A 16,377-nucleotide genomic window follows, 5' to 3' on the forward strand; every position below is an offset into this window, starting at 1 on the left:
GTTAGCAAAGGATCAACATAGAAGCAACTGGAGTGTCTGGATCATGATGGGTTTTGGAAACCTCACTTTGCCAATAATACTCTTCTTGGTTAAGACCTGTCTCATGAGGTGCCACTATTGCTTAAAGGTCACTACTCTCGGAGAATAATGTCTAATTCCTTTCAGTATTTACATTCTATGTAATGCTAAGCAAAACGGAAGGAAGCTATCATCTACCATGAGCTAAATAATATATCAGTAGACTCTCATTTAATTATAACTTCAGTTATTTCAGCAGTTATCATTTTAGTTCAGGAGAACCGTAGGTATTAAGTAGCTGAGGTTTTGAGCCCAAGTCACTCTGACTCTCTGTAGAACAAGCTCTGTCTCCTTTGTCATGCTGCCTTCCATTTTGGGAATTATGGGGTGGGACCAAGTTAACAGGAAATGATATTCCATTACCACCAGGTGAACTATAAAGAACCAGTAAGGGCTCTTATACATGGCAGTGTGAATGCAAGCTCCTCAATCGCTACTGATGACTTCGTTCGAGAAAAGCTGGCGAGGCATCTGCTACCATAAGGCTTCCTTCAAAATGTGCCCAGCTTTGGCTATAATCACCAGAATTCAGGAAGATTGCTTGGGCTGTCAGCTCACAGTGTTATCTCCCACAAGTACCATCATATCTTAATTTCTACTTGTCTGGAAGGCAGAGCATAATATGTTCTCTCAAGAGGATTTTAAGTAAATCGGTGCCCATTACCCTGACATGACATGCATTTTGCTCATAATAAATGCATATCAAAGTGTTGCACAGTCTCCTGCCTCCAGGATTTGTCAAGCTGCTCTACTCTACGTGGTGCCCAAACCAATCCTAGTCATTGCCACTTGGATCAGGTTAGACCCCTGCTCAAATGTGTCCAACAATCTGTCATTGACCTCTTTGCTCCCTTCTCCATTGACATGTTTTTCACCTCTTCCCATGTTCTTTCCAGCATGAGTCTTCTACCCAAGGCCTTCATGCAACCCGTCTAGCCATCTGCTTTTCAGAGGTATGTCTCTCCTTCCTCCCTGCCCTTGTACCTGTTGCTGCCACCTTTCTGCTTATCCAAATATAGTACACTCATTTTGACAAATTACAGGAATTTCCTAATGACATCTCATTTCTCTCTTCTCTTACTGTTGGAACTGATGGCTTTAAAATTTACCTTAACGTACATTGGGATAGATATAGAAATGAAAGTAGAAGTAGAAATATAAATACATATGCGTACACACACACAGGGGCCGGCTGCCATACCATAGGGACACTCCAGCAGCTCTGTGTAAAGGCCCCGTGGCAAGGAACTGAGTCCTTTTGCCAGCTACCAACACTGACTTGCTGGCCATGAGGGGAAGGTACGCTGGGGTTAGGTCCTCCAAACCCAGTCAAGCCCTCGAGTGACTGCAGTTCTAGTAGTCTGAATGAAACGCTATGAAAGACTCTGAGCCAAAGCCACCCAGATAAATAGTCCCTGAATTCCTTACCTTCAGAAACTGTGTGACGTAGTGTATGTTTATTTAGTTTTTCAAGCTACTAGGTTTTGTGCTAATGTATAAGGTCACTGATACAAATGTCTAGTATCAATTAGGGACTTAATGTGTACCAAGCTTTGCTAACTGCTCACCTACCTCTTTGTATTCATCCTCACTTCACTTCGAAAAATGATTTTAATATCTTTATGCCCATTTTCCAGATATGGATACCAGGACCTAGAGATGTTGAGCAACCCATACATTAGGGACAGGTGCAGATTGGCATCGCTAACTACAGTAAAAGAGGAGAGGGGCAAAAATGAGGAGGTCAATGAGCATTTAGAATCAAACCTGCAACAGCAGGAAAAGTTAGAGACTTTTCCCAGCCAAGAGCATATGCAGAAATCAGGAGCTCAAGTCCAAAGGTGACCTTTTCCCCATTAACATACATTAGCATAGTAAAAATTACACTCACCAGGGCCATGACAGTTTACACTTATCATGGCATCCCTGGAAGTCACCCTGTAAGGATAAAATTGGGGAGGGCCCTTACCTCTAAGAACTCTCCACCCTTTCCCCAGAGAAATAATGAATATTCCACAACCATTTAGCATATCATAAGGGCATAGACATAAAAGCAGAAATGTGGTAAGACCCCAGCATCTTCTCCACTCGCAGAGATAGACCCATTTCCCCTAGGGAAATGTACTTTCTCTTTGTAGTCTATGCTGAAAAGTCTACAATAAAAGCTGCTGTGTGAGTTGCTTGTATCTGTCACCACTCCGACACACTGGCCCAGCTTGGCTTGTGATTCTTCCAAGCCAGGAGCCAAAGAACTGGGGCAATGGCCCTAAAAAAAGGTTAACTCTGACACTATCCAAGATCACACAGCTAGTAAGTGGTACCGCCAGAATCCAACATGGCCCCAAGGCCCAGGGGATGGTAAGTAGATTCTTTCCCAAACCCCTAATGTCATCTTGGTATCTTGTATTGAGTTCTTAAAAGCCACATAACATTTTATGCTAATAATTCACACTTTCTTTTTCCTTTTCTTCCAGTTCAAAGCGAGTATTTTGAAGGCAACATTCTTTCTTAGGTATCATTTATCTTATTCAATCCTTAAGTTTGTCACATGCCTGAGGTATGGAGAGGCCTTACAGAGACCCTGGCTAAGCATGTGTGTGTGTGTGTGTGTGTGTGTGTGTCCCTCCCATTGCTGAAATCACAGAGGCAAAAGCACTTTGCAAACCACAAAATACTATGAATATATTAAACATCTCTCCCTGCTGGGTCTTTAAGTGCCCTCCAAGAAGAGCACAGCTCTTCTCCCAGTTCTGAACTGTTTAAGAGGTAGAATCAGCATAATGAGGAGGCTGAAACAGAAGTTTACTGTCCATAGAGGCTGGAATACCTAGTGTGGTGTCAGAGCAAAGTGGCTTAGCTCACTGAAGTTCCAATAGGCAGTGTCTTAATTTGGGGTTCCCCCCAACCCAAGGACTATGACAAAGACTTGGGTATAGGGAGATTATTTAGGAGATGATTCCAGGAAGCAGAAATCTGGGTATGTGGAGAGCAAGATTAGGAAGGAGGAAAAGTTGGCACAAAGATGTCTTATCAAGGTCACTGCTGATGGCAAGGGGGGCTGGATTGTTCTAGGCACCTTGAAAAAAAAAATAAAGAATGTCTTGCAGAATGGTCATTGAAGGACACAGGAACACATAGCCACTGGCTCCTCATCCTATGGACTAAGATTTGCCTGCAGAAGTGTAATTCCCCAGCAGTTCTGCTGTGCAAACTATGTGGCTGAGTAGCCTCATTCAGCTTCAGGGAAGTCCCTGAGGCAGGAAGTGGCAAGGCTTGCAATGTGCCCTGGAGCAGGGACTCTGCTACACCAGTCTAAGCTTCAATCGCTGCAGCTGTGGCTCCAACTGAAGACAAGCCAAAGAAGAAGGGGTGGTGGAAACCAGAAACCTCTGCCAAGGCAGGTTTCTGCACACAACCCACTGCCAGATGAGACAGAAACCCAGAGGAGATAGGAGAGCTCACTCAAGGCAGCTAGGACCAGTGTATTCTTCCCAAGTTTAACAGTCTTGTGAGTCAGTCCACCTCCTCAGCGAGGGGTGAATAAAATGGGCAGAGACCCCAAATGTGCTTAAGAAAAAAACAATCTTTATGGAATTTACAAATGAAACAAGGTATTCCTCCTCTAGCCCTAAGATTCCAGGTGTCCGTGTTGGACAGTCATAAGGAATAAGCAAAAGCACATAACACATCTTCAACTGTTCCTCTCTACTGAGTCCACCTGCTAGGAAGCCCTCAACAACCCCCCTAACATCAAAGTCAATGAAATCCAAAGTGATAAATGTGTTCTATCTCCATTTTTCTCTCTTTATTATTATTATTATTATTTTTTTGCAGGGCCTTGGAAAAGGTCATTATAGAAGATTGCAGTATATTTCAAAAATCTTTAGGGTTCCCCACAGGAAACATTATTACCAATATATTTCCTTCTATCTGATGTCTCTTTAGTAGTTGATGTCATAAAAACAAAATAAAACAAAAAAATTCCTGTTGTTTTTAAACCAGTTTCCAAGTAAGCAGATCTGGTGTGATTAAGAGAAGAAAAAATAACAACAAACACATCACTGGGAAATGTTTAGGAGTGAAAAAGGGCTGAAACATGCTGGGGGTTCTCTGTTATCCAGTCCACGGCCGTGTTGAAAAGGCACAGACTCAGGAGGCCCATGACTGGGATTGACTCTCCCAGCACCTCTGCACATAAGCTCTGTGACCGATTTGTGCCTCAGTTTCTTCCTCATAGTATGAGATACTAACAATAGTTAATATAAAGAAATAATGAGAGCATCGCATGAGTTACTATATCAAAAGAGCTTAGCACAGAGTCTGACGTGTGCCAAGGGCGATTTAAGTGCATATTGCAGTTTCAGCATTGTGGGGTATGAAACAGCCCAAGAACATCCATTGAAGGTAACTGAAGCAATGAATTTTTGGAGGACTTTTTTGCCTTTCATAGATCCTTTTCTTTGGACCACAGTGTGCTCCTGTGTTCCCTGGCTCTGGCTGCATGACTCTCTGCACTCTCTCTTGTCTTGCAGGGCCTTCTCTCTGCCCCAAACCTCCCTCTGCCTTTCTCTTATAAGAACACTTGACATTGGATTTAGGACCAGACCGGGTAATCCAGGATGATCGTACTTGGAGATCGCTAACTTAATCACATCTGCAAAGACCCTTTTTCCAAACAAGGTCCAATTCACAGGTTCTGGGAGTTGGGATGAGGACATATCTTTTGGGTGGAGCTCACCATTCAACCCTCTCTCTCCATATATGTACATACGCACACACAGACAAACACACATTTATATATACACACATATATATTCTCTCTATGTATGTATAAAATTTTATTTAATGTTCACAAAAATGCTGAGCTGGCAGAGATATGCAAAGCAGAAATGCTTATGAAGAAGTGCAGTAGGCATGTGGCTGGCCTCCCACCACTGCAGTGTCCCCTCCCAGGCGGGTCCAGGTGCAGAGGTGTGACCTTGCACCTGCACAGGGAGGAGGAGAGAGCCTATGCCAGAGCCTACCTGCCTGGCTGCCCTTGGGGGTGACCTGCTTCCACAGAGAGGCCTGGCTTGAGATTATGTACATTTCTAATGAAAACCCTCACATAGGAACCTGAATTTATGAGTGTCATTATTTCTTCTCAAATAAAATCCCAGCGTACATATTTTGATTGATTTCTTTTTACCAGTGAATGACAATGTTAAAAGATCAGAGAATTAGAGAGCACATTGCTGAGAAGTGTGACAAGAATGGATGAGGCAGAGAGAAGAGGACTTCCCTACACTTGGCAGTTTCATCTGTGGTTGGTAAACTTCCTGTATTGCCACCTGCCCGGGAATACTGACAACTGCGTTAATGAATGGAAAATGAATTCTGCTCATTATTTTAAGTCATCTGAACTTGAAACTATATTGCCTTTAACAAGCAACAGATTTAATGTTCTGCAGATAGCTAGAAATACTAATTAATAACCTCTTTGCTAGGCTGTTCTCAATATTAAAATTCAATCTTGATAATTTGAGTACATTGTCAGAGTTAAAGATCCACAACCGAAGGCAAAGCACATAACAAAGTGAATCTATTTTTCACTAATGCCTTAATTTTGAAGTCCTTTTTTTTCGCTCTTAAAAACAATGCCTTGTTTCTGCCTAAACACCAAATATGGAAGTCCCCTTTTGGATAACACACATGTAGAATCAGAATTTAATTTTGAATTGCTCTTCTAGGGAACATAACTTAGACTGGACTAGTTAAGATGGATCTGGGGTTAAGTGGCCATGTGTGTGTTTCATTGCTTGGCTCTTTAGTCAGGTTTCTGGATAGCCCATATCTTGGTGTGCCTGGGGCATTTCTGGTTGATGCCTGACAACCTGGGGTGCCATCCCATAAGCACCCTTTCACTCTCACCAGTGTCGTGGTGCTCAGAAAAAAATAAAGGGAGGAGAGCAGAGACTTTTATCCCTACAAATGCCCTGCAAGACTGGCCCTCAGCTAATCTCTGGGAATCTGGCTGGTGTATAGTTTTCTACAAGAATGTAAAACTTTCCCTGATTGATAAATGTGGCTCACTGTGACTAAACTGTGCAAACAGCGTGGTTTATGCTACTTTCCTTCCAGGAGTGTGGAATTTGCTGTGCACTAGGCAGGGGGTGTCTCTGTGACTAGCCCCCAACAAGCACGCTGGGCACTGACCCTCTAATGGACTTCTCTGGGCAGGAACATTGCACCCAGGTCTCTGCATCTCCATTGCTTCAGGAAGAGGTTCTCTGTGTGATCCCACATGGGAGGCAGAGAACATAAGGAAGCCTCACAGACTCCTACCCACTCTGCCTGTGTGTATTTCCGATATGCTCTGCCTACATACTCTTAGTGTGTCGCTGTAATAAACCTCAGTGGTGAGTACAACTATATATGCTGAGTCCCCCGAGTCCTTGTGAATCTTCTAAGTCAGATGTGATATCAGGGATTCCTGGTACACAGGGTTTAATTATCTTGACTGAGTTGTACAGTGACCCCAGCAGTAGTCAGGACCAGAGTAAATATTTCAATTTTAAAGTTGAGAAACTGAAGCTCAGAGAGAATCTACACGACGGCCCAGGCTCACCCAGCCCTGATACAGGAGAGACAGGATGAAAACCCGTGCTCTTTGTCTGCATGCTAGGAGAAACCCCATTTCACACCGTCTAGAGCAGGGGTCCTCAAACTTTTTAAACAGGGGGTCAGTTCACTGTCCCTCAGACCATTGGAGGGCCAGACTATAGTTTAAAAAAAAAACTACAAACGAATTCCTATGTACACTGCACATATCTTATTTTGAAGTAAAAAAACAAACAGGCAAAAATACCCTCATGTGGAACCCCGGGCCATAGTTTGAGGACGCCTGTTCTAGAGGGAGACAGGGAGAGATTGACTCAACTCAGAGAATCAATGTTCACCTGTGCAGCGGAGGTCATCACACCCAAGATGTGGGGTTGTGGTGAGGACGGAGGATACAGGACCCCTACCCTGTGCCTGGCACACACAGGTCCTCAGGGAACACAAACTACCCCACTCCTCTCTCCAAGTCCCAGCATCACCCCTCTGATCACAAAGTCTGAAGACCAACCCCAGTACAGACCACACCAACAACCTGAACTCTTTGTGTAATTGTGCTTTAGAGAGACAGAAAATCCTGCAGACGAAATGTCAGCTTTCGTTTGATACACTGCCGAGCCCCAGTGGCTGGGGCTGTTTAGATTTTCACACATCCTGTCCTGACAACAACGAAGAAGACCGAGCAACTTAGGAAGAGGGAGCACCTTACCCCCCATAGGCTGATGACTTGCGCATGCAGAACTCCCCAAGTCTCTCATGTCAAAAGAGACAAGCCAGGACCGTGACAGCTGATTGGAGAGCGGAAGAACCATCTTTCCCTTCTTGCCTGCTCTCGCATGTCTTCTTGCTCCGATAGCTCTGGCGTTCACGTCTCTGTGGAGTTCGGGGATGGAAGAGCGAGGAAAGCTGGACTCTGTCAGACAGCAGAGCTCGTCCTGGTGGGCCCACAGTGGCGGCAGAGGCTGGGGGAATTGAATTAGCTGGACAACAGAGCATGAGCTTTAGGAAAAGGAGAACAGCAACTGTGCACCAACACTGTGTGAGGAGCCAATGAGCCCGCTTCCACACAGGCTCCCTGTCGGGTAGATATTCCCATTTCCCACATGGAGAGCCAAGTATGTCCCAGGTGGCTAAGCGATTTGTCTGAGATCACTGAGCTAGTAGGAGAAATATGACCAACGCCTATGTATGTCTTTCTATTGCTACATTTTCCCTCGTTTCACCAGTCAGCAAGTTCCGTGTGGGCCCCAGATCTTGTGAAAAGGTGACATGGACAGAGTGACTGGATTCGGGGTTCTGAAGGAAGACAATTCCAAAAGTCTACAAAATGAGCAATCTCTACTAGTGATGTACTTCATGCTGCCTCAGTCAAGGTTGGATTAAAAACTAGATTGGGTTGGCATGAGGTGAGGTCTTCCAGTAGAGATAGTGTGGGAGCCAGAGAAGATGGGCAGAGGAAAGGAGAGAGTCTTATGTAGGAGCCCCCCATCTAGAAGGCCCATGGTAAAGGGGTCCTACTGCACTGAGTGTGCACCCTGGTCACTTTCTAGCCCAGCACCTACTGGACATGGTTATTTTAGGCAAGCTACTGCTTTTCCCTTCTAGAACTTTTTCTCAATCTGTGTTTTTTATATATGCTAGTTATTAGACAGGGTATAGTTTGAAAATGGCTTATAAAAACAAAGTGAAACAAAACAAAAAATACTCCTGCATGCCAGACAGCAAGATTTCTGTAAATAAGAAAGTTGGAGTAAAGGTAAAATAAAGCTAGAATGCTAGGGTCTAGATAGAAACATGCAGATGGCTGAATGCCCTCCCTAAAGCCCTACAATTTTTACCCTGTTCTAAGCTTTCTGTCAACCAAAGAAAAGTAAGACACATGTTCAGTTTTGTGATTCATGTCATCTGTGAGCTAAAAGCAAACGAATTCATTTCCACAATGGAGGTCAGGGCTGTATTAGTTTCTTGCCATAACAAAGTACCAAAAACTGGGTGGCTTAAAGCAACGGCAATTTATTCTCTCACAATTCTGGAGGCTAAAATGCTGAAATCAGATGTTGACAGGACCAAGCTCTCACTGGAACCTGTAAAGGGAAATCTTCCCTTGTCCCTGTTTAGCTGCTGGTGGCTCTTGGAAATCCTTGACATTTTTTGGTTTGTGGAAGCATGAGTTCACTCTCTACCTTCATTTTCACATGGTGTTCTTTTTGTGTGTGTCCAAATTTCCCCTTTGGTTATATTGTATTAGGGGCTCATGCTACTCCAGCACGTGTTAATTAATTACATATGCAATGCCCCTAATTCCAAATAAAGTCACATTCTGAGGCAATGGAGGTTAGAATGTCAACATGTATTTTGGGTGGGACAAAATTCAGCCCATGACAAGGAAGAAGGAGGTTATGAATGTAGGCTCTGGAATCATAATGCCTTGTTTAAATCCAGTATTTCTTAGCCATATGACCTTGGGCAGCTTACTTAACCTCCCTGTGTCTCTGTTGTCTAATACATAAAATGGTATTCTTAAGAATATTTATCTCATGAATTTTTGTGAGAAATAACTGAGATAATACATGTAAAGTGATTTAAAAAATTGCTTAATGCATGGAATGCACTCTGTTTTCACCACACGGTTGGTAAAGACCAGGGGCCATATCCGAGATTCACACTGCTAGTGCATGATGAAACTGAACCTTGAGCCTTGGGTTTCTGAGTGTGAGCAAAATGCATGTTGCTCTGTATTGCAGCTTAGTTGATTGCCTTCTATATGTTAGAATAAATACATATTTTAAATGACTGATGGAAGGAAGGAAGGAAATAAAGAAGCTGGTCTTCTAAGAAAGAGGTGAATTGAAGAAAGACACTTAAAAATTAACATCAAAAGTAGTTGAACTATTGATAAAAAAAGAGTTAACCATCAGAATCCCCCCAAATATAAACTCTTCTCTAGAGTAAAGCTATTTTTATCTGTTTTGTTCACTAATGAATCCTTGCTACTCAGAACAATGCCTGACACAAGGTAGGTACTCAAGCAGTATTTATTGAACCTTAAATGTGAAAACGCTTTGGAAATGGGCATATGCTTTAATCTAGAATGTTTGCTTTTTAACAATTTCCTTTTAAAGAAACAAAGCTAAACAAAGACTCAGTTATATTAATTTGTATTGAAGGAATGTTGATAAAGCAAATATGTTGGCAGCAGCCTAAATGCACATTAATAGTATACTGGTTAAATAAATGATAGCCCTATGTCCATAAGATAGTATACCATTTGTGGTAGGGAAAATAATGGCCTCCAACATGTCCCTATCTTAATCCCCAGAACCTGTGATTTTTGCATATGTGATTAATGTTAAAGACAGGTTAAAGACATTGAAAAAGCAAAATTACCCGAGATTATGCATCTGGGCCCAATCCAATTACATGAATCTCTAAAAGTGGAGAACTTTCCCAGTTATGATCAGAGAAAAAGAGATGATGATGGATGAGAGTATCAGACAGATGTTACTTTGCTGGCCTTGAAGATGGGGAAAGGGCCATTGGGCCAAGGAATGCAAGTGGTCTCTGGAAACTGGAAAAGTGAGGAAACAGATCTTTCTAGAGCCTCCAAAAGGAATGCAGCCTTGCTGACATTTTTACTTTAGCCCTGTGAGAACCACATCAGACTTCTAGTCCACAGTACTGTCACATAATAAATACATGTGTATTTAATCCATTAAGTGTGTGGTCATTCGTTACAGCAGCAATAGGAAACTCATACAGCATTTAAATGCTTCCCATGAAGCACGACTTGGTAGGGCAGGAGCCTCACACTCAGATGCCTACAACAGCCAGGCAGTTGCATGCAATTGCAAGCTTGGTCTAGTATAAAACAATAAATGATAAGCTTATTAAATTTATACCAAGTCTATTACACATTGTCTAGTTACTTAGCCTGCTAACATACTATACAAAAAGGGGAAAAATATCATGAGTCACTAATCTCTAACCTCTGCTGTAGTGGAAAATTTATTGGCATGAATGCTTACAACATATGGTTAAAGAAAAATAACTGCTCTTAAAATAGCAGATGCAGGAGAATACTTTTATTTTTAATTTAACTTTGCATAGAAAAAGATCTGGAAGGACATGATCTTGTATTACACTGTTTTGCATTATTATAAAGGAACTATCTAAGGCTGGATAATTTATAAAGAAAAGAGGTTTATTTGGTTCACGATTCTGCAGAGTATACAAGAAGCACGGCAGCAGCCTCTGCTTCTGGTGAGGACTTCAGAGAACTTCCAATCGAGGAGGAAGGTGAAGGAGGAGCACGTGTGTCACATGGCAAGAGCAGAAGCAAGAGAGTGAGGAGGTGGTGCCAGACTCCTTTGAACAACCAGCTTTCACATCAACTAATAAAAAAGAACCCATCCATTATCGAGGGGTGCACACTAAGCTATTTAAAAGGGATCCACCCCCAGGGCCCAAACACCTCCTACCACTCCACCTTCAACACTGGGGATCAAATTTCAACATGAGGTTTGGAGAGGCCAAACATCCAAACCATATCAGCTCTGATAACAGTAACACAGCAACCATTTGGGAGGATAAAAGAATGTCAATTTCAGTGTGTTTTTGCTTCTCTGTATATTCTAACTTTTTTTTTTTAAGATGGATGTACAATCATTTTAAAAATAAACTACAAATGACATAGAAAAAGGGGACGTGAATTGCCCCTACCTGGCAGGACTGGCAGTGGAACCAGCTTGCCTGACCTGAGAATCTCAACGTGAACTACATTCCAGACTATCATCAATTACTCCCTTCTTTCCTGGGTGCTGGTGACAATTGCCTCTGGTGCCATTTGGGCCATGCCTTATTCATCCTGCTGTGGGGCCAGTCCAGCTAAAAGTGAGCTGAACCAACAGAGAAGGCAAAGCTCTGAGGCTGCCTGCCTGGGGAAGCCTCCACCTTGTGACTATGAATCAGGACTGTGCAAAACTCACAAATCTCCCACCTTTTACAATGAACACTTCCTGCATACTCCCAGGTCATGGCATGCATGCCAGAGGGCTGAGAGCAACAGAATTGAAGACAGGAGCCTGAATGCCATCTTTCCAGTGGCCGTTCACTGGCTGCTTTGCTTCTCTTGCCCTGCCTCACCCTCCTGCTCAGGGCCTTTCAGAAGTTAGAACTACTCCACTTCAGAGGCCTAGTGGAGAAAGATGTGGAGTTTTGAGGCAGACAGACCTGGGACAGGACCCCAGCCCCACCCCTCGCTGGTTGGTGACCTTGGGCAAGCTCCGATGTTGCCAACATTCAACTTCTTCCTCTGTAAAGAAGAGCTGGTAGTGTTAACCTCCCAACTTATTGTGTGTTAAGCACATGGGAAGCATTTAGCATGTCTGCCTCATCATAAACACAGAACATGTGATCACGTATTAATTATTGATTATGTTTATTGTTGTCATCATTGTCTCACAGGTTCCTTCTCTGGGAGAATTCCTAGGAAATATCATTCCCAGACCTCGACTGGCTCCTCAAGGTGGATTTTTTTCATGGTCAATGGAAAAACTCAAACCTAAGCTCAAAGTGCTTTCTTTTTTCTATTTTCTCACTCAATAGCATTCATAAACACTGAAGACTTATGTGTCCCCCAAATATGTGGAGATTTCTCCCCACCAGCAAGCAAGAAATTAATTCTTCAGTGGACATCAGCTGGGTGTCCTTCAATTCAATTCTGACATCATCTACCTAAAGAGAGTGTTGGATCCCACAGGTTGAGGAATCAGGCCCACAAGACTGCTCTATCTTCCCCTCAGTCGTAAGCCCAGACTGCTGGAACTTCTGACCAACCTGCTTCAAGTTGGGGTTCCTACAGCCCCTCTTTGCATTCAATTGCTTTGCTAGAGCAGTCAGGGAAACACTTACTTATGTTTATTGGTTTGCTATAAAGGATATTACAAAGGATACAGACGGAGAGATGCATGAGGTAAGGTATAGGAGAAGGGACACAGAGCTTCCATGCTCTCCTTGGGTAGGCCACCTCTAGGAACCTCCACCTAATGTGTTCATCTATCTGGAAGCTCTCTCTATACCATTGTCTTGGGCCCTTTATGGAGACTCCATTGAATAGACACAATTAACTACTATGTAGAAATATGATAGGACAAAAAGGGTATGATTTAATATAGACTGAGTGGGGAAACCCAACAAGGTCTGTCTGTTCAGATTCTCCTTAGCCTCTCTGTGCAGTTTTCCTTCCTCCAGAGTACTGGGCATGACCCCCTCTGAAATTAGGGTCTTATGACCCATAATCAGAAAAGCAGAGGAAGAGTCCCATGCCTTGGGCTGGTGGAATGAGGAGAAGAAGGTCAGAGAGAGACATCTGTTTCCTGAGGCCTGCTTCAGATGCCTAGGGCATCCAAACATTATAACAAAAGACTGTAACAAGGGCCATGAGAGTTACAAGCCAGACAAAAATATATATATATATATGCATACACACACACACACACACAGACATGGACACACACCATAATATTGTACATGGCAAGTATTATTAATGTTTACATATTTAATACATAATAATATTATGTATATTACATAATCATCACATAATAATATTGTTTACATTTAACATGTAATAGTACAAGATATTGTTTATGCATTTAACCCAGCCAAAAGCCTAAAGGATAGTAAGGTAGCACAGAAGGTTACAAGAATATTGTTAATGAGGAAATTGAGATAAAAGATAAAATTAGGATAGGAAAATAGCAGGAGCGATTGGTTCTTGCCACAAATGGTTTGTTCCCAAAAGCCAAGCAAATGGTTGTTACTGTTCTAGTTCTGTATACTTGCAAAAGTATGCTGCAAATTCAGTTTTGAATTTATCAGTGTCAAAGCAAAGAAGAAAGGGCAATAAGTTAAAAGTATCCTAGAGATCATCACATATAAACCAATGAATGAGCTGATTAGAAGAGGCATGGATTTATTTTTTCTGGTAGTGAGGCCTGAAAGAAATTTCTTTAATTTGCTTTAATGATAAGGATCTTGATTTAATGAACAATATTCCTCAACAACCCAACAATAAATAAAATGTGACACTCTTTAAATGGCATCGTTGGTAAAGAATGAAGAAATGTATGTATAAATGCAATTCTTTAGATGGGTAGCGCTCATGCTCTCCTGGAATTCACCTCTCATTGAGCTGACTTGGTCCAGCAGCACAATTTAGAATATCATAAGAAATAGCTGACTGCTCCCCTCTCTGGGCACATTCTCCCTAGTTCATAGAGGATGCTGCTTGGAGTTAAACACAGAGTTCAAGTCATATCTTATTCACTTAGGGAGTTTGTGCCTTGAAGTTAAGGAATATTTTTTGGCTTCTATTTCTTCATCTTCAGAATAGAGAAGCAAATATAAGGTCATTTCCTTTCTGGTACTAGTATGAGGAACAAATCAAATCTTTAAAATAAAGTACAGGAGAGAAAGGCTGAGATAGCAGATTAGAAGTGGCCCACACATGCTACTCTCAAGGAGAGGATACAAAGTTGCAAGTAGATGCCCAGCAGTGGATGGACCTTCTTAGAGAGAGCATTAGAAATCATCAGAGAAACAATGGTAGACATTCAGAGTGACAAAGAGGGAGACAGAGTGATTCACTCGCCAAGATCAGAGGGTAACTGGGAGAAGTGTTCACACATGGGAAAGGGGCAGAGGAGAGAACCCCAGGGCTCCAAGCTCTTCCTGTGGAAAATGTAAGCCAAACAGTGAGGGGGACCCCCACAACTGCAGACCTCTGTACAGATCAGGGAGCTTCTTGGAGACTGTGCAATAACATTGCACCAGACAGCAGGCTCAGAAGGGACCTGCTGGCTTCTGTTTCTCTCTTGTTGCAACTGATGATATTCTGAGCTTTCAGGTCCAGAGCGCCCAGTCAACAAAGTGATCAGCTTTACTGTACCTGCCTGCACATAGCCCTTGCTGGGCCAGGGAGAAAACAGGGAGAGTAGACTCTCTCAGGCACCCCATGACTAGGAGATGAGTGCTCCCTCTCCACCAGAGAATTTGAATAAAGCAGGCACTAACACCACTTGACACGTCCCATGGTAACAGCCTCAGTGGGCCCTGCATAGAGAGAGAGCCCTAGCCACTTGGTGGTTCAGCTTATATGTCCCTGTGTGTCATCCAGCAGTCTATGCCCTCATGGAATCAAGCTGTACCATGCTTGAAGTCCAGTGGTCCACCTTGGACCCACTAGCCATGAGCCACCTCTCATCATGTGCCACCATTACACCTGGACCTGAGTGGAGCAAATGCCCCAAAGCCTGATGCCTGTAGCCACTGCCTAAATAATCTCACCCAGCATCCATTGCCACTGATGTGGCTAGACCTGAGCAGAGCACCTCCCACAACATCCACCTCCATGGAAAAGACTCACCCAGCACCCACCCAAGCTTCCAACAGTGGCCTAGGGACAAACCCACCACTCCACACAGCACCAGCTTGGACTATGACAAACAACTACAGGGGAATGGGACAATACAGAAGAGCTATATTATAGGCTCTTGGTGCATCTGCCTATCTCCTGCTGAATCAATCTTCTGTAATAGGATATAAATGTGCCATCTAGGGACATCTTCTTCTCACTAAGTAGGAAAGTTCCTGGAAAAGGAGAACAGATACACAGCAAATTCTATCTACCCTGAGCTGAGAGAAGATGATTCAGATGAGAAAAAACTAGCAAAAGAACTACAGCAACATGAAAAAGCAAGCTATATACATCACCACAATAGATCTACAACAGACTCCAAGCAAAAGAAAATTTTCAAAATGTCAGAAATGGAATTCAGAATATGGATGGCAAATAAGATCAATGGGATTAAAGAGAAAGTTGAAAAGCAAAACAAAGAAGCCAAAGCAAATTTTCAGTACATGAATGAAAAAAAAATGAAAAAAATCTCTGAAGGGATAGACAATACAAGAACAAACATAAAGAAATGAAAGAATCATTAGTGAATTTCAAAATCCAGCAGAAAGTTCAACAACAATCTAGATCAAGCCAAAGAAAATTTCAGAGCTTAAAGACAGACTTTTGAACTATCCTAATAAGTCAAAGATACAGAAAAAATAAAATAAAATAAAGAAGAATGAACAATAAATCAGAAATATAGAACTATATAAAATGTGAGAATTATGAGTATCCCTGAGGGAGAAGAAGAAAAAGCAAAAAGCTTAGAAAATCAATTTGACTTATTATTAGGAATTATTGAGGAAAACCTCTCTAGTATTGCCAGAGATTTAGATAGCCTGATTCAGGAAGATGGTCATCAAATACTGGGATGATTTATAGCAAATAGGAAATCTCCAAGACACATAATCATCAACCTGGCCAAAGTCAAAATGAAGGAGAACATTCCACAAGCTACAAGACCAGAGCAACAACTAACCTACAAAAGAAAACCCATCTGGCTAATAATAGAATTCTCAGTGGAGACCATACAAGCCAGAAGGGATTGGGGCCCCAATTTTAGTCTTCTTAAACAAAACAACTGTCAGACTAGAATTTTGTATCCTGAAAACTAAGTTTTGTAAGTCATGGAGAAATAAAATCTTTTCCAGACAAGTAAACCATAAGGGTATTTGTCACTACTAGACTTGCCTTACAGTAAAACTTCAAAAGTGCACACTATACATGGCACAGAACAAGAGATACCAACC

Source organism: Microcebus murinus, chromosome 3 (genome assembly GCF_040939455.1).
Source record: "Microcebus murinus isolate Inina chromosome 3, M.murinus_Inina_mat1.0, whole genome shotgun sequence".
Lineage (NCBI taxonomy): Eukaryota > Metazoa > Chordata > Mammalia > Primates > Cheirogaleidae > Microcebus > Microcebus murinus.